At 37.1% G+C, this 18,898-nt stretch overlaps 1 long non-coding RNA gene across 1 annotated transcript in view; it reads left to right on the forward strand.

The window, feature by feature from the left end:
- The window catches only part of LOC107688949 (uncharacterized), a 71,704-nt gene extending 60,698 nt beyond the window's left edge, over positions 1–11,006 (forward strand). Inside the window, exons 2-3 of the long non-coding RNA XR_001634284.1 lie at positions 10,026–10,140; positions 10,240–11,006. This is a non-coding gene — a long non-coding RNA (uncharacterized LOC107688949). The remainder of the gene's footprint in view (positions 1–10,025; positions 10,141–10,239) is intronic.
- The last annotated feature ends 7,892 nt before the right edge of the window (positions 11,007–18,898 follow it).

The raw sequence follows: 18,898 nt of genomic DNA on the forward strand, positions 1-18,898 counted from the left end.
TGGGCCCCCCATTTTTTTTTTTTTTTTTTTTTAGCTATGTCATCGCCCCCTTTCGTTTCCTCAGCTGCCCCCTCATCAGTGCTGTGCCGGCTCTGGGTTGAGTCAATTCAATTCTGTTGGGCCATTCAAACAAACCAACCCATGTTTGAGAACACATCAGAGCCACAGTGTTTACATTTTTCAAGGAAATCAGCTAAGGGATGGTTTACTTAAAGTTGTCTCTGCATATTAAAATGGCATAGGAGAAAGTGTTTGACTATTGAAAACATTGCATACATCACCGTTCACTGGCCATAAGTGGTCTGCCCTACACGAGGGCTTTTAATAACACAAACACTGAGCCTTGGAGATGATCTCCTTCTTAAATTCTCTGACTCATATTTCACGCAAGAACCTAACCGTAACCGCACCGTTAGTCAGACAGCTGTGATGTAATCCGTCTGCTTCTATCTCGTCCAGTGAGCATGGCCTAGACACACTCTGCCCTAATCTATGTAAATATGTCTCCAGTGCTGGTGCCAATCTTTCCCTTCACATTTCCTTATCTGCTAACTATCTTCCACGGCCTTACATGCGTACCCTTTCCATGCGTATAAGTTCAACTGCTTCTTCTTCTTCTTTATCACATTATGCTTTGCATGCAAGACATCGTCCCAATTATCACTGGAAATAGAGCATTAGAAACTGATTATAGCATTCATACATCAAGGACTGACTTTGCATTCGGCCTATTTAACCTCAAGCACATAGGTTTTGGAAGGGCTCATCATTCACAGCCAACCAAATGTGACCCTGAATCAGATATTCAGTTCAGGGTGTGCGTTATGCATAGATAGCTTGATCTTTGCAAAGGGTCATTTGAAGTTTGCAACCGGATTAGTTGCAGAGGTGTGATGGCATTTTTTAAATCTAAATGGTAGGTGGCTAAAGGGTAGGTCTAGGATTACTTCAAACCTCTTTTTGTACTTGCAAAGAAAAAGCTGCTGTACCTGCAGGGTTCGGAATACAATCAAAGTTCTCCATTTCCCCTCGTTCCTGAAGAGAACTGAGTTATACAGTACACATAGAGCAATACTAGATGCATTATTCTTACACAGCATGTCTTTGTACAATATATTCATGTTTCTGTGGTCTCTCCAATGCAGAAGAACTGTATGTTGGATTTTAGTTTATTTAAGAGTGGCTTTTAGAGTGACAAAGGCACAAAAGGATGCAACAGTAGGGAAAGTAAAAATCCTGGTTATTTTCTCCATAAAGAAATTGTTTTTTAGTGTTATTATATAAACCTTTTAAGATACACCAACCATGAGCTCCAAGATTCATGTTTTTGTACACTGAAATCCATCTGGTGTTGAATTTGGTGATTTTTTTAAGTAGAAAGAGAGTGAAACAATCATCAATCCAATAATCTTTGTTTTATTTCCGACTTTGACAAATCATTTTTTTACAATGTAGATGCCATAATTGAGTGTTTAACATGTTTCTCTCAGAATTGCAGAATATAAACTTGCAATTGTGAGAAATAAAGTCGGAATTGCGAGATATAAACTCACAATTCTGACTATTTTCCTCACAATTATGACTTTTTCTCGCAATTGCGAGTTTATGTCTTGCATGACTTTTTTCTTGCAATTCTGACATCTTTTCTCAGAATTGTAAGATATAAATTCGCAATTTCGAATTATAAAGTCCAATTCTGGAGATTTTTTTTTTTATTATTATTTTTTTTACAATTGAGAGTTTATATCTCACAATTCTGACTTTATTGCATGCAATTACAAGCTTTTATCTCACAATACAGAGAAAAAGTCAGTTATTTTTATTCAGTGGCGGAAACAATCTTCCATTTTTATTTGTATATTTGATCAATGATAATCAATAACTTATAGTTCTTGAAGTTAAACAATAACTTATCAATAACTAAAAGTTTCAGACTGTATCACCATTTATGGTTTTAATGTCGCTCGCAATGCTCATAGGATGAGTACCATGTAGTTCATACATTCATTAAAATAATTGAAGTACACAGTAGACTTTTGCCTGTTACCTTGTATCTCTTTTTAGGTTTTCATATACTTTTTTATTCAAACCAAAGATTACATTATTGTGATTCATCTTAGATCTAGTTAGGCTAGTTCATTTACTAAAGAATTTCTAGGAATACCTTTGAATGGGGAAAAATACTTCAGGAACCAAGACCGCTTATAAAGTGACCGTTTACTGTTGCGCTCTATTATGCAGTGAGAAAAAGTGCTCTTGCACTGAACTGGAGGGCTGACAGAAGTGAGAATAAAAACATCAGAAGGATTATTCTAAGCCTTTAGTTGAGGACTGGATTTTATTTCTTTCTTCCTGATTTTTTTAAACCCTTTTAATTCTAATACTGAAAGTACCCTGAAAGGATTTACAGCAAAGATAAGGTGTTTTGCTTACTTCCAAAGCAAAACTAATCTGACCTGTTTAATTCAAGTTACTGTAAGGAACTACATACTGTAAAAGTAGTTATGAAATAAGTCAGCCTTGGCTGGAAACCAAAGCAGATTGGTTTTACACCTTTAAAAGCTCATCATTTATTGAGATAATGAGCTGATTATATTTAATTTCTCTCACACTCTGACATGACTTCATATCTTCAGTGAAACGGAAAAGTCTTGTTTATACCTCTAATTGTCTCATGATTACATAACCGTTGTGAGTCAGGCAAAACGTTAAGTCAAAGGAAAGTTGGAAATGCAGAGGTAGTGTAATTCCTTCATGAAGCTGTAATGTAATTCAACACAGATGGTACCCCAGTTGACTGCATGATGACGATAATCAGAAAAGTGTCATTGTCAACCACCGCCAACAGTTTCCTGTGCCGAAACCGAGTGTTAATTAGTCGCATGGTATATTCATTAAACTGCATTAATACCCAATGCTTCATCATTTAATGCTTGCAGCACTAATTCAACTGATCAATCCAAAACTGATCAATTATTCCATTTCACATTTTTAAAGGGGTCGTGTAGGGGTCGTGAAGCAGATTTTCATGATATTTTGAGATAAAGAGTTTGACTTCAGTCCATTAAATTGCATTGATTGAAATTAATCTACACAATGACTCCTCCTGAAACGTCTGCAACTTTTTCCATTTTTAAGTGTTTAGAGTCAGATGTTGACATTTCCATTATAGTAGAAATAGTTTTAGTTCATTGAGTTTATTGTTAGTTGTTATTTGTATTTCTCTGTTAAAAACAGAAGCCTGTGAGCATGTCATCATATCCTGTTGCCCAGGAGTCTGAGGTAATTTGCATGTTTTTATGTCTAGCGTGACCGTAACTTCAACATGAAATGGGCTAATTATTGGTTAAGTTTACATTTACATTACAGCACCACTGGATAGCCCTTGTATCTGCATGTGTTTGGTATACTGCTGCTGTTGATTTCCAATGAAATATGAAGAGGAAGGACATTTTAATTTCAAATTAAGAATCAGTAATCATTTTTAACTGACAACAGATGCAACAGACCTACACAGTCAAAACTTGGAGCACATAAACTTCTGGGCCATTGTTATCCAAAATCCAAACCAAAAAGAGAGGTTATGGCCCATCTTGTACACTGTGTAAAGATGAGGTGAAACATAATGCCGCACTATGCTTCATAAATCTCAAATATAGTCATACAAAAGAACTGCATAGTAATCATCGCCTCAGTGATTATGGCCAAAAGAAAAAAAAATCTAAAAAGGTGGGAAGCTGAAAAGCAAGCAGAAAAGAAAATGGCTCTAGATCATTGGTGCTGTTGCCAAGTCAAGGTATGAGCCCATGTACTATGACTCGCTTGAAAGTTTCATTTTCAATAGGATGAGGGGAAAAATGCAGTAATGCCACAGATTTACAACCTGTTGTTACAATGGCAAATCACTAAGTCACAACTAAAAAGGAACATTTGAGCTGATATTTTTTTGTTCCAGTCCTGAGTTTATGTTGAGCGGACACTCTATCTGCTGTTCAGTGTGTCCCCCACTAGAAGTGAAAGAAAGCCCCGGGAAAGGAGGTGATGTCATACTTAAAAAGAAGGAGGGAAAAAAAAGCACCTGATTGTGAATTGTGTTGGGGGAGGAAAAAAGAAAATTCCCTTTCAATCCTTCATTTGACACCAGCAAGGCTTGCTTGTTAGTTTCGTCATGTCTAGGTTTACAAAAAAAAAAAAAAAAAAACTTGAGGCATTACTCTAAATTACTCTAGTAATTGTTATTTTTTGTTTTGCTGGAGAAGTATCAAAATGACTTTTTTTCCCCCTTAGTAAAACTCAATATCGTAGATATATGGTCAATCCACCAAAAATGAGTGATTGGTTTACTCTGCATGAACCACAGAATCTAGCAGTAACAAGTCTTTGGTTAAAATTACAGTAATGCAAATATTTTAGTTTTTTTTACCACTAGGAGGTGCGGTCACCAACCTGCTCAGGGACCCTTACGGCAAGGTGCCAAAGAAATATCAAGTCGAACAGGAAGTGAAGCTTTTTTTTGGCAGCTCTTTGCGGTAATGCAACCAAGGAGATGGTTAGCAAAAACTGGTTGGCAAAATATCTATTAGCAATCCTATTCATCTAAACGCAAACTCTCATCAGAATATTAGTAGAGTATTAGTAGACTGTTAGGGTTAGAATAAGTTGATATGTACATGCAAAGTTACTTATAGTCAGTAGAATGTCTGTTGGGAAACCATCACAATAAAGAGTTAGCAGCAGAAAGACTTCTAATACTCTAATGTGAGTTAGTAGACATGTAGGTGCAACATTATTTATTGTCAACAGAATGTTCAAAAGGGACCATCAAAATAAAGTGTTACCAAAGCGTCTGCCAAATGAATAACTGTAAATGACTACAACAATATTAATATGAAAAATAATGCTTGGAGGAACATTTAATTCACCATGGGTCTAGCCAAAGTGCTCTCAAGCACACCACAACTAGGCATTTTCAAAAGAGCACCTGGCATTTTCAGCTGGCTAAAAATGCTTTGGTGGACACATGGTCTTAGTGTTTTTCCATTAGGACTATTTCATTGTCATTATCAAGGTGATCTGATCAACATTTGAAGACTGCAGGAGAGCTGCAGGCCAAATTTGAAAAAGTATTGTTTTTGCCAAAAAATGCAGTGTTCTTAGGATACTAACAAGTTGCTAAACATGGACTTCAAACAACCACAAGATTTTGAGTTTACATGACAAATCTGACAACTGTTGTAGCAACCTGTAAGATATTTAGCAGTCTTAGCAGTCAAGGCAAGTCCAGTTGTTTTCAATCTGGTTTGAACTGGTCTCCCAACCTGACCAGATGAAAGTGGCCAAAACACCTCATAAACCAGTCAGTAGGATAGGCAGGGAGACCAGCAAAGCAGCTTAGCCTGGTTCAAGCTGTGCTTGTTTTCAGTAGAAATGTAAACTAAATATAAGGTAAAGATGGGTGTGTGTTTTTTTTCCAGCTCCAACCTAAATGTTCACATTGCTATTTAAAGTTGGAAACGCAGAGAGATTTTTACGTACACACTCTCCAGGATATCTCGAGAAATTCCTTGGCACGGTTATACTGTAAACGTACTTTTAGAAATAGCTTTGCTGTGCTTGGTCTTTTTTCAGGGGAGTTTAGGTACAACAAATTAAAGATCCTCCGTGAGGTTTGTCGGGTTAACCTCTGATTAATTGTTTCTGTGTAGCACAGTCAGTTGTGGTGAGAGCACACTACTGTAATTTTGCAGCTGCTGTCTTTAGCATGACCAATATGATACACAATCCAACTGGCCTTCCAACCTCATACCAGAGCATTTGAAATAGTTTTTTATTTCTGTCTCTCTGCTCCATCAGTCCAGCGAGTTGGGATTGTTAATATTATGGCTCTTCAATTCTGTAATGCATACCAAACCATTAGGCTAGTTCGAATAATGTCGTCATAAAAAGTTATGCTATTGCTCGCACACATGTCCTCTTGATAAGTGCAGACAGCTCCGAGGTTCACAGCACGAGGCAAGTCGGGTCACAGAGACCTGACAGGGAAGCGACCTTTGGAGGGTCATTTTCGTGCTTTTTCAAATGATTTAAGCAGGCCGCTCCAATCCCTCGTTTTTATATTCACTGTAATTGAAATTGATCAGCCGTACCCATCCTTAACAAAGAGATATGTAGAGCTCGGGCAGGCACGGCAACAACCTCAGGGCATGAAGTTGGACATCACCCATGGCTGCCTTGGAGGAGGTCCAGACCCTGACCGACAAACCAGAGTGAGTTGGCCCCACGACATGGCAATGCCTCCTCCAGCTCCTGGGGAAGTATTTGTGAGATTCCTCAGTTATATTTTCATAGCTAAATGGTGTATTTATCTCCCTTTGTGGTGAGTCAAATATATGCATGAAGCACATCTTGGGCAAACATCTTCAGGGAGAGAAGGAGGAGGAGGGAGCGAGGGGGAAAAAAAGGCTGTGATTCGATCAGCTTGTCAGGGAAACGACACGGCGAAGAAGGGAGAGCGACATAACACAGAAAGATTCACTGCAATCTCATTATTTTGAGCCATAAAAGGGTTTTACCCTGCAGCGCAGCCACTCTTACTCGCCCCAAGAGTGACAATAGCCCTCAGGAGAAGGAGGTCACAGGTGAGCGAATTGATTTCACACTCGTCGCCTGGCTTTGATAACCGATATTATCTCACGTTCCGTGCTGTTAGCGACTGTCCGTACGGATGTCTCTCTCGGCGCTGATCTGCTTGAGTTATTCACTAAATAAGATGTGAGGAAGACAGCTCTTTTGAAGTAGCTCATTAAGTATTCCCTACAGATGATTCCACACTTAGGCTGATTAAAACGAGGTAAATGGGGCCCACGTGAAGAAGTTCTGGGAGTTCAAAATGAAGGTGGCATGCCAAGCTAAGAGGACTGAACTGTTGAACTTCCTACCTCTCCGTGCTCTTTGTGAATTCTCGGTCCTTTTGTGCACTCGCTGATGATCCAATCTTTGAGGTTGGACTTTTGTTGAACTTTTCTCATTAACCTGTCCAACCCCCTTTATGCCCTGAGTCCTCAAAAGTGCTTAACTTCACATGCAGAGAGACCCACACAACACCCTTTAACACCCAGAAACCTCTACACAGCCAGTGCAACAAACGCACATACTGGCACGCACTTATGCGGCACAAAGAGATCAAGTACTTAATTGGCATGAATGTTTTAGATGTGTTTTATGCATAATGCAACTTACTAAATGTAGTGACACTAAGCTAATTTGATGGTCTTCCAGCCTATTTGGGCTGGTTTTAGAACTTTTCAGCTGTCAAGTCCAGCTGGTCGACTAGCTAAACAGCAGCTTGCCCCAGCTGGGAGACCAGCAAAACAGTTTAAGCAGTGTTTTTTCAATAGCATGACAGTAGCGAAGTGTACATTTTCAAGTAACAAGTTACGCTATTCAACAAGTAGTGGTGTAGCGTGACAAAACAGAAATGCTATTGCAAACACAGATTTGCAGCCAAGACAATAACCAAATTATCTGTCTCTCTTGGTTTTTTATTTTTATTTTTTTATTTTATGTAGCTTTGGGAAATGTGTATTGATTTGTTGAAACGGTAAAAAAAATGATTCACTGATTCTTGTGCAGAACTTTTATTTGTTTAAAGCAGGGGTGTCAAACTCAATTCCTGGAGGGCCGGAGCCCTGCAGAGTTTTTTCCAACTCTGCTCCAGCACCCATACCATGTAGTTTTAAAATAAGCCTGAAGGACTTGATTAGTTGGATCAGGTGTGTTTAATTAGGGTTAAATCTAAACTCTGCAGGGCTCCGGCCCTCCAGGAATTGAGTTTGACACCCCTGGTTTAAATGCATCTGTGTATATAAAATGCTATTACCCTATTTGAAATTCTCATTGTTTTTTGTTCCAGATAAATACTGTTCTGAAGTTGTCATTTCTTAGGATAGTTGTATATATATATAAAAAAAGATTTAAATAGCTCCTTTAAATAGCTTTAATATTAGTTAGCTAATTTTTGTACAGTGCGTAAATCGGAGAAAGGCACAGCTTGACTTCCTTCTGTAAATTATGAATAACTACAGTTACTCATAGTAACTGTTTTATTCTCACTCACACTTTGTTTGACACGATAGGACTTTTGTCTTTACAGTGACACCTCAATTTTTTATTTCCCTGACCCCGAGATAAGATGTAAGTGTGGTTTTTGAAGTGCAATTCTCATTAATAAAGTGGACTGTTAAAAGATTTGGATTCCACACAGAGACTGAACACCTGGAGCCAATTATTTAACCTCCAAATGAGGCATCCAACAGCAGCTGTTTTGGCTGGGACCTTTGCCCATTTACTGGATGGAAGGATTGAGCTTGTCTTTAAGATGCTTGGCTCACGATCCAGCCTACTGCCATCACTCAGAATCACGTTCCAGGGATCTAAATGAGATGGTGCACTCTTAACCCCAGAAAAGGATGCTTTAGTGTAATTATCATGACAGGCACATACTTATTGCTGTATTTGAGATACTAAATGGTCTGAAATCTTCACATTTAAATGTGGTAAATGTACAGTGATCTTCTTTAAAAGGTTTGATTGGAAACACATGCAGACAAGACCCCCATAACATATAGTAACTGGACATGGAGGCAACTAGTTTGACAGCTTTGTTTTATAACAGTTGGCTCATCAGATCTTCTTCAGCTCTGAAATCCTGCATTTAATCATGTCATACTCTTTCTTGTAGAACTGATAAGGTGATTTCTGTCATTTCTGTTATCTTACCCTACGTGTCCATTGATGCAAAGGGATGCATGAGCGGCCGTGTCCATCGTTCTCTAAGAGAGTTGAGTGGCAGACTGGCATGGGGGATTGTGGGATTGATAGCGGAGTAAGTGGTGAGAGTGTCAAAAAGTTTGGGAATGCTAAAGTTTATGCAAATCAGAGGCAAAAAATGTTAAGCCAAGGTTGTGACATCTGTCATGAGCATTTCAAAAACTGTTACAGATACGTCAGATAGTTTCAAACTGAAAAAAAAAAGAAAGAATTATGTAATTGTATTTACCTTTATAAATGGAAATTTTAGGCAAAATGTCCTTATACTGTAGTAACTTTTCCATACAATGAAGGTAGATTAATTTAAATGATCAAGCCAAGCCAAGCCAAGCCAAAAAAACAAACAAACAAAAAAATCACCACACAAGTATTCCATATTATTCCTGAGCTGTACTTTATTCTTGTCTCCTGAAGTTGTACGATAACTTTGTGAGAGGAAATTTAACTTGATCATTTATATTTTTTTTTCTCATAAGTCAATCTCAAAAACCGTTCACAGTCGCAGTCAGTCAAAACAATTTTCCTTTTTGAGACATTGATATCAAACGCTATTGGTTTTGTGCATCATATGACTGACTGCAATGGAAACAAGAATTAAGAGCAATTGAAGATTCACACATATGTGGGCTTTTCATTATACATTTCACATTTCATTATATTTAATTTAGTTTAATTTCATTTAATTTAATTCAAAATGCAGTTTGCATGCTTTCATTGTGGCTAGGGTGTGGATGGGTCAAGAAAAGTGTACTTAATAAACATTGCATGTACACTTTAGGCACTTTGGGCATTCAGAAATAAAGTTAGCATTTCCCCAGCATTAATCATGCATAAATGTAATGACTTTATTTGATGTGTATATTAAAGGAAATCATAGATCATACTAAATGTAAGAAATATTTTACAGACACAAAGCGGCAAACCTCAACTGTTTTGGGTGTAGCATTGAGCGGATATCTTCCACGCCACTGGACACGTAGGGTCACCGCTCTCGGACCCCATCTGCACCTCACCCCTCTTTGTAATTGGGCTCCATTGTGTTTATGAAATGCTTTAACTTTTCTTGAGGCACTGTGAGCTTGCATGTATAACAGATAAAAAAAAAGACCACATACAGTAATATGTGAAGTGCCCCATTTAGACTCGAGTGCTCGTGACAGCTCAGAAATTACAATGTCTTTTTTTGCACCCCTCAGGAAATGAAGTTGCAACCGCAATGCGTTCAAAACGAGAGCGCTCACACCGAGCCAAGTCCTTTTCATTTGCATGTTTTGTGCAAATTCCTGCGTGTCGATGAATTAAAACTGCGAGGTAATAAATTGAGCTTGCATTCTTTTGTCTGGATCGCATATTAATGTGGTTGGTTATGTGAAGCTTGTTATTTTCTTTTTCTTCATTTTCCATTTACAGCCAAAGAAGTTGAAAGACTTATATACATATATATAGGAAAGAACGCATGCTGTGTCTGAGTGGAACCCTTGACTCCTGGAAACCTTTGCGCGGACCTCAAACTCATTTGGACGGAGCGTGCAGTCCCCATCCCTGCATGGCGCCAGCTTACAATGCTCCACATCAACACCCTGACGATTGAGAGATCTAGAGTGACATGGGACCCTCTTCCATTCATAATAAAACAATTAAGTTGTTTGCTATGGAATGGACGGAGTGTTCCGTCAAGCTACGGATTAGTCTCCTGTGAGCAACTGCGTGATTCTTGTTCCCCCCACAACAGAGGCGGACAGCTGGAGGTGCTGGCGGAAGCAGGCTTCGTGCTGTCTGCTAGGCCATCTGGAAAAGAGCAGGATTCCAAGGCTGATGGTGAGGTGGAGAAAAGTGCTTTCCCTTCTGCTCGGCAGCGCCGTGATTTGTGTTACGCCATTTGCGAAAGGACCTGTACTTTCTCTCTGAAGCTATTCTGACATTTCTCACTTCCCATCTCCTGCCCCAGGCATTTACAAGGGCCAACAGAGAGATTTTTGCATCTCTGGTGGAGCTGCAACACTCTTGCACATCAACTTTAAGGGCCCGTAGAACAGAATCGTGTCCATCCGATAGTATTTCTTTAATACAGCCTCTTTAACCTTTTAACACAGTTATTTGAGGAGCAGGTCACACTTGGTATGTCTGCATCAAAGAAAGGGGCCACGACTTTCAGAACTCAAAATGTCATTCAAGTTCAAAAATAAAAAATGTTTGCACAGTATTTTGCTTTGTGATTTGCCAACATCAGGCAGATAAAAGTTGAATGCTTGACCACCCATTCTGACACATCAAGTTTTCCTATTCCGTGTTAAGAAACTTGGCTCACGGGCTAGTGATTAGGACAAACCAAGTGGCCAAAGCTTTGTAGCTTAGCATGGCCCTGTTAGCCCCTTTTGGTAGATGCTGTAAGTACACCTTTTGCTTCTAAAAAGCATTTTTCTGCATTGCCAACCATTCAAAATTAGCCATGAATTCTGACAAAAATATATTCAGGTAAATTGGGACACTTATTGCCATTGAGACGACTGAGGAAATTGTCCCGGTTATTTTGAATGAACCCCTTTTTTGGCAATGTATACAACATAAAGACATAGATGTCATACTTTTTTGTGCAGCTCTAAAAAAAATGTGAAATTGTCTTTGTCGCAGCTCAGGATACTAACTACTGATTAGGGTCATGTTGTCCGTTTACTGGTGCTCTATAATGGTGGTCATATGGCATTTATAGATCCAAAACTTTCTTTGTGCAAAGATTGCCTATTTCTAATAACATACCTCTGCCCTAACCGAACAACTAAAATGGAGATGAATGCGAATGCTAACAGCTCGCATTAGCAATAGATTTGATGAATTCTGTGTCGTTTTGGAATATTAGTTTGTTTATTTGACTTTAAAACATTCAAAATGGATTGATAACATTACAGAAATCAACATTTAAATAGATGTGAAATGAACTTCAGTTTGTATCTTCATGTAAGCTGTCAATCACTCACTGAGCAATGACCAACTTTTTCCATTTTCTTAATTTTCTTGCCATCATGTAAATATGCTATAATTAAATGTAAGTGCCTGAGATTAGCCAGAGCATATTTCGAAAAGTCTTTTTTTGTTTTATGTATTTATTTAAAACAGAGATTTTAAAGGTTCTGCATACCAAAATTACTAATTTGCTTTCTCAAATCCTTCCTAATGCCATTTAGTTGTAGGGCAGAAAGAGAAATTCCAGTAAATCTCAATGACTAAATGTTTCCAGTGTTTCTTAACATTATTTGAACCCCTTTTTCGACATCAATACGGAAATGTCATATTATATTGGCTGTCATTTAGCATTAGCCTGTCATTACTTTTTTTACCATTATTATTTTTATTAAAACAAGTGAAGAACACGCACACTCACATTTTTTTATTAATCATTTATTTTATAGAATTAGCCAATCAAATTTTAAATCTTTCCCAGTGCTCCCTGAAGCCTTCTTAAATACCTGCTGAGGTTGAATTACCCCTTGGTCGGTCAGACCCTCATATTTTGCTTTTGTGCTGATTGGTTGGATGAGTCCTGTCTGTCTGAGGACAAGGTGTTTTGGAAAGCTGAGACTGAAAGCTCTCAGCACTCAGGAGGACATGGCGAGTGATGGGGCCAAGCAGAATTGGCTTTAAGTGTGTGAGAACTTGGGCTTGATAACAGGTTTTGGGATCATTTCCATTAACCTGTTTGTTTTTAAAACATTGTTGCTAAGCAGTAGTTAAGTAAGTCTTAAACATGGGGGCAACGCAGGAACATGCAGGCCGTAACACTGGAGGCACATACACTATACATATCATCTAATGCCACTCAGATGATCACCTCCACTCATCTATTACTACTAGCAGATTTACACAAATAAAAGTACACATTTCTTCACTGTTGCAGATAATTTTTCCTTTGGATGAAAGACCGAGCCAATGTTAGGCATCTAACACCCAAAATTTATAAATCATTTTAATATACTGATTTGGTGCTCAAGACAAATTGTTTTATTATTATCGATGTAAAAGACAGGTTTTGCTGCTTAATATGTTTTGTGGAAATTGATATCTTAAATTGTAATAACATTTGACAATGTTACAGTTTTTACTGTATTTTTGATCAAACAAATGCAGCCTTTGTGAGCATAAGAGACTTCTTTCAATATAGTATGTACTGTGGCTCTTTTATTCTTACAGCTGCCATATTGAATCAGACACTTTCTCCTATTCATTTTTCTACAAGTAGCCTTGTGTTTATTTTGTCTTTGACTGGATTCAGCACTTATTTCCAAGATAATGAGGTACAAAGACAGGGATATGGCTTGATCCCGTCATCATTTTCAGCTAGTAATCCTACCTTTCACCTTCTCTCTTTCCTTTATGAGGTCTGTGCAGAGAAGATGGCTTCTCTTCACTGAGCAGTTATTATTAACTGCAGTGACAATCACCTTTCCAGACTCTTTTTTTTTTAAAAAATAGGCTTTCTGATTATATACTGGTCACAGATTTCTTATATTGCAACTTTACTTTTGATCAGTATCTTGACTTATTTTCTAATAAAAATATTTAAACGGTCAGAAAATATGTTTTGATTTACTTTATTTTTCTTATACCTCTGCAAACTGCTTTTCTTTTCTTTTCTTAAAAATAGTCATTGCAATTTTAATCAAATTATTTCACGATTCTGAGATGTAAACTCAGTATTCTGAGAAAAAAACTTTGAAATTCTGAGTTTGTATCTCACAATTCTGATTTTTTTTTTCTCAAAGTGTTCTTATATTTCTATGTTATATTCTTTTTATATTCTATTTCATATTCTGTTTCGGTAACACTTTATTTTAAGGTGTCCTTGTTACACATTACATGTACTTACTACTGTAATAACAATTAATTGTGCATAATTACAAGCAAGTAACCCTAAGCCAAACAGGAAAAATTTAAATCGCATCATATGACCCCTTTAAAATAAAGTGTAAACTTTATTTCTATTTTTTATATTCTATTTCTATTTGTGGTTGAATAAGTTAGGCTAGATTTAAAAAAGAACAAAAACGTTTTTGGATTAAGTAAAAAATAAAAAATAATTCAAGAGATATTTTCTGAAAACAAGTAGGTTTGTCTTGTTTTAAGATGAGGTATTTTTTGGATAAGGGTGTTCTTTAAGTGATGTCTTCAAGTGATAAACAGTGTTTAATAAATGAATGAATGAATGAATGATGCATTTATATGGCGCTTTATTGTGTATTGCTGTACACCCAAAGCACTTTACAATCATGTGGGGGGGTTTCACCTTAACCACCACCAGTGTGCAGCATCCACTTGGATGATGCGACAGCAGCCACAGGACAACGGCGCCAGTGCGCTCACCACACACTAGCTACAGGTGGAGAGGAGAGACAGTCATAGAGCCAATCAAGTGGTTGGGGATTATTAGGAGGCCATGATTGACAAAGGCCAGGGGGGCAATTTGGCCAGGACACCGGGGTTACACCCCTACTCTTTACGAGAAGTGCCATTGGATTTTTAATGACCTCAGAGAGTCAGGACCTCGGTTTAACGTCTCATCTGAAAGACGGTGCTTTTTGACAGTATAGTGTCCCCGTCACTATACTGGGGCGTTAGGACCCACGCAGACCACAGGGTGAGCACCCCCTGCTGGCCTCACTAACACCTCTTCCAACAGCAACCTAGTTTTCCCAGGAGGTCTCCCATCCAGTTACTGACCAGGCTCAACCCTGCTTAGCTTCAGTGGGCAACCAGTCTTGGGCTGCAGGGTGATATGGCTGTGGCAATATTTACCTCAATAATATTAACAATCTGAATAAACAATTATTTTGCCATATATTATAGTTTATATAATAACAGAAGGCAACAATATGCTATGTGTGCGCGAAACCTGTGTGTGTGTGTATATATATATATATATATATATATATCCAAGCAGAATGTCATTTTAAATCTGAATAAAATTTATGCTTTTACCTGATGACTCTCTCACTATATGTAGACACACTTGGCCCCAAGGATTGCAGTAATGTTTTAAGTTTTGTAAGATTAAAAAAAAAAGACGTCTAAACAAAGCCACCTTCATTTCACCCTGAAAGATATCCTACCAAGAGCCCATGTCTGTGGGCCTGAGAAAGAAGCCAGTTCTTTTGTGTGGAATCAGGGCTATGGACAACATTACCCTCATCCTTCCTCGCTACAGAACAATAGAGCTGGCACAGAGCTCACCACTCACACTAGAACCCAGTACGCTAGTTTCACAAAAAGGACTGGAATGTAGCCAGAATTCCACTTTGTAAACTATGACTCACCACTGAGAGCAGCTTCTCTTTAATAACATATGCAGCGACAAAGCCCAGATTGATGAAATTATGCTATGGACTCTGTTTGATAAAGGATTCCAATAGGACAAATTAGCTAATCAAATACCAGTACAATTGTGTCAAATAAGACAATGGCAGTGTTTTTTCAATGGCCAATTCTGATTCTTTCATCGTTCTAGAATTTTATCTTTCTGATTATTTCAGCTCTCATAGAGCAATGTTCTCATTGCTCTAGAAGTTAACATACACAGATAATTATTACTTATTATTAATATTATTATTATTATTACCTTTTATTTTTATTACTGTCTTTTGTTTTAATTAATTCATCATTATTATTATTATTATTATTATTATTATTATTTATTTTTACTGCACATGAGATACGGGAAATAGCGAAAATGACTTTTGTCCACCCAAAAATGAACTCTGAAAGCATACAGTTTAATTGGCCAAATATTTGTGATAAGTACTAAAATATTTTGCAATATATTTTTCCCAGTGTACTTGGTTCTTAATGTCATTGTCCAAATTAAATTTGTTGGCAATTTCATAAAATAATTGATATAAAGAGGCTCAGATGATTTATTTATTTATTTATTTTTGCTTTTGGTTTTTTGTGAACACAATTTTCTTGATCTTGACTTTTTTTTTACCTTTTAATGTAATGTTTAAAAAAAGTCAAGATCAACTAATTGAGCACTTCTATATGAGTGTCTGACAATTGAGAGGCTACAACATTAATGCTGAAGGCATTATATTGACTCGTATGGTCAGTTTCATTGCCAGCCAACTCGAGGGACCAGAAGTTCTACATGCTTATAGAATGATGTTTGACAGAAGCCGATTAAATGGTTTGTGGCTAACATAGGAGATCCCATAACAACCTAATCATATTGTTTGCTTTACATGGCAATTTTGACGGGTTGGAGTGTTTGTTTGGTACTTCTAGTTCTGCAGAAGTGACACACTTGACCTTTAAGTAATCTAAAATCATGGTGGGGTAAAATTTACAATATGATGTAAGCATCAGATGTAAAAATATGAAGTAAAGGGCTTTTATTTCAATTGTTCTAGGTTAACACTGTTACTCTGATAAGAGTGCCAATCATCTACGTAAACCGCGTACCATATTCCTGGGGGAAGTCACATTTGCTAAACGAATCGGCTGTTCGGAAGACTGCTTCCTCTGTTACCACAGCGACCGGTAAGCAAAGGCATCTCATGTTTCATGGCATTGTTCAATTACGTTATTTCACTGGGACCATTGTGCTCACTTATGGAAAAACATGACACCTGTGTAATGTAGCAGTGAGTTTCCTGTCATAGCGCCTCATACTGATGTATGCTCAGTGTTACTCAAGACTTTTAGCGGCTAAAAATCACAGTCTTGTTGCTTTAGCTCTGTGCCACAGATGATTCCGAGTGTTCAGTGTTGTCAAAGTCTCTGGGCAACTGAATGTATCTTGCATGGTAGATGCCAAACATTATTTAAAGTGTTTATACAGAGTACTGATAGATCCATCAGCCCAGCTGATATTTAGTTTTGATTTAGATTTTGAGATTTACAGAAGCAATCAAGGCAGAATAAAAGGTCTATTTCGAAATCAAGCAATGGCCTTGCACTTTTTCTGTATTTGTATATTTTTTTTTTGTGGATTTTGTGTGAGTAGCAGTTTTAGTTTCTGCTGTATAGATATCAATATTTCTATAGGACAATACATATTTGTCGGTCAATCACTAATATAGACCACATTTTTGCTATTTTATCAGTATACTATCACATGTTTTGTTCTCAGTGGGTAGATTACAAGTTGTAGTCTGTTACTGATTACAAATTACATGTTGAAAATTGTAGTCAGTAATGTAATCAAGATGAGTTATTTTAAGTAATGTATTCTGACTACCGTTGGATTGCTTTTAGATAACCTTTGACATTTCTGACAGATTTAAATGGAGAAATAAAATGTATGACCATTAACCAACATCAGAGAACATACAAATGTGTTGTTAAACTATTAAAATATTAACTTCTATAAATTAACTTCTACTATAAATCTCAAGGGGACTTCAAGTAAATATTTTAGGTTAAAGTAGTTTGACTGAAAAAGTTTATGAATCTCTGCATCAGATGAACAAAAGAAATTTAAAAAGAAATAGTTAATAGTGCTCATGAAAAAAAATGTTTACAACTTGTACAAGCTAATCTGTTATTACTCATGCGTAAAAATTACATGGTACATGCATAATACTGAGCTAAAAACAACAGTTTAACATAAACAGTTATCAAAAGTGAGTCATCCAAAACTTCAGAAGTGTATGTGGATGATTTTTGTCTTTTAAGACTAGTCCCACAATGTTCTAGAATGTTCCAAAAAGCACTAGAATATTACAGAATTTTGCAGAAACTTCTAGAATGTTCCCATCCTTGCAAAAGCAAAATATATTTACAAATCATGCAAAATTAGTACAAAAACTTGTACTATCTTTACTAAACCAATGTTCCATAATGACCGAAGTTCTAAAATTTACCTGACCTAAATATTTACCAAAATATTGATGCTACGTAAAAATAAATAGTGCAATAGTAAATAGCAAAGCATTATTACAGAAGAGCCATAAAAAATTGAAGTGAAATGAATTTTTGTTACATTGTGTTACAATAATGCATTATTATATTAATGATAAATTAATAACAGTATACTGAATATGCATGTACAAAAGATGAATATGCATTGCATGTATCCTTTATGAAAAAGGCAATCTCTTAATCCTATTGTGACAAACCAAAACCAAAGTTATAAGTATGCTATTATTCAGCATCAAAAGTATAGATAAGTTGTGTGTGCTCTGTAATTTATTTTTTAAATACGTTTTTGAGTCTCACACAAGATCTGAGCAACTTGCTTGCTCCAAACTTCATTGAAATCAATTGTGGGTCATATTTATTGTTTACTGTGATACTTGTATGATGCATAGAGTTGCTTCCTATGTAATGGGTAAAGTAGATATAAGTAGATATAAAAAATATAAGTAGATATACAAATATAAGTATATAAGTAGTCAAATATAGTAGAGCTTCAAAGTTTGACAACCAGAATATAGTAGCTGCTCGCAGAAAATTCAAGGCATTAATGTTTGCCTACAAAACCACCACTGGCTCTGCACCACTTTATTATTACGCATTATTGTGCCATCTCAAAGAGGTCTGTGAAATCACTTTCACAGACTTTTTCAGGACCAGATTCGACTGAAATCAAGTCCCGTGCACAACGCGTGAGTAGCGCTGTTTGAATGATGCACTGAGTTGCTACATATGCAGAGCATTCCAAATTGGTTACTTATAGGGCCTGTTTACACCTGGTCACTTCATGCGTTTTTTCTGATTGGATAGCTATCCAATCGTGAAAAGATCAGGTGTAAATGGCCTCCGAAACGCATTCGCGACAGATATAAATCCGATCGCTCAAACCACTTCAGGAGGTGGTCTGGAACGCATTCCAGACGAAACTGTACAAGTGTAAATGCATCTGGTTGTTGAAACCACATATGCAAATTTTACTCCTCCCAAAACGTTAAAATAATAAACGTGTGAGAGTGTGTTATAGGCTATATGACATTTTAATCAGATTTGACAGCGCTAATGCAACACGCATTGCCGTGGACGAGTAGCTGAGCATCTCTTCAGCAATCCGACGCGCAAACTGTCGCGAATGAAACTGAATGTAAGACGCAGACGCTCAACACACAAT

The sequence above is a fragment of the Sinocyclocheilus anshuiensis genome, unplaced genomic scaffold (genome assembly GCF_001515605.1).
Source record: "Sinocyclocheilus anshuiensis isolate Anshui unplaced genomic scaffold, SAMN03320099.WGS_v1.1 scaffold777, whole genome shotgun sequence".
In the NCBI taxonomy this organism is placed as follows: Eukaryota; Metazoa; Chordata; class Actinopteri; order Cypriniformes; family Cyprinidae; genus Sinocyclocheilus; species Sinocyclocheilus anshuiensis.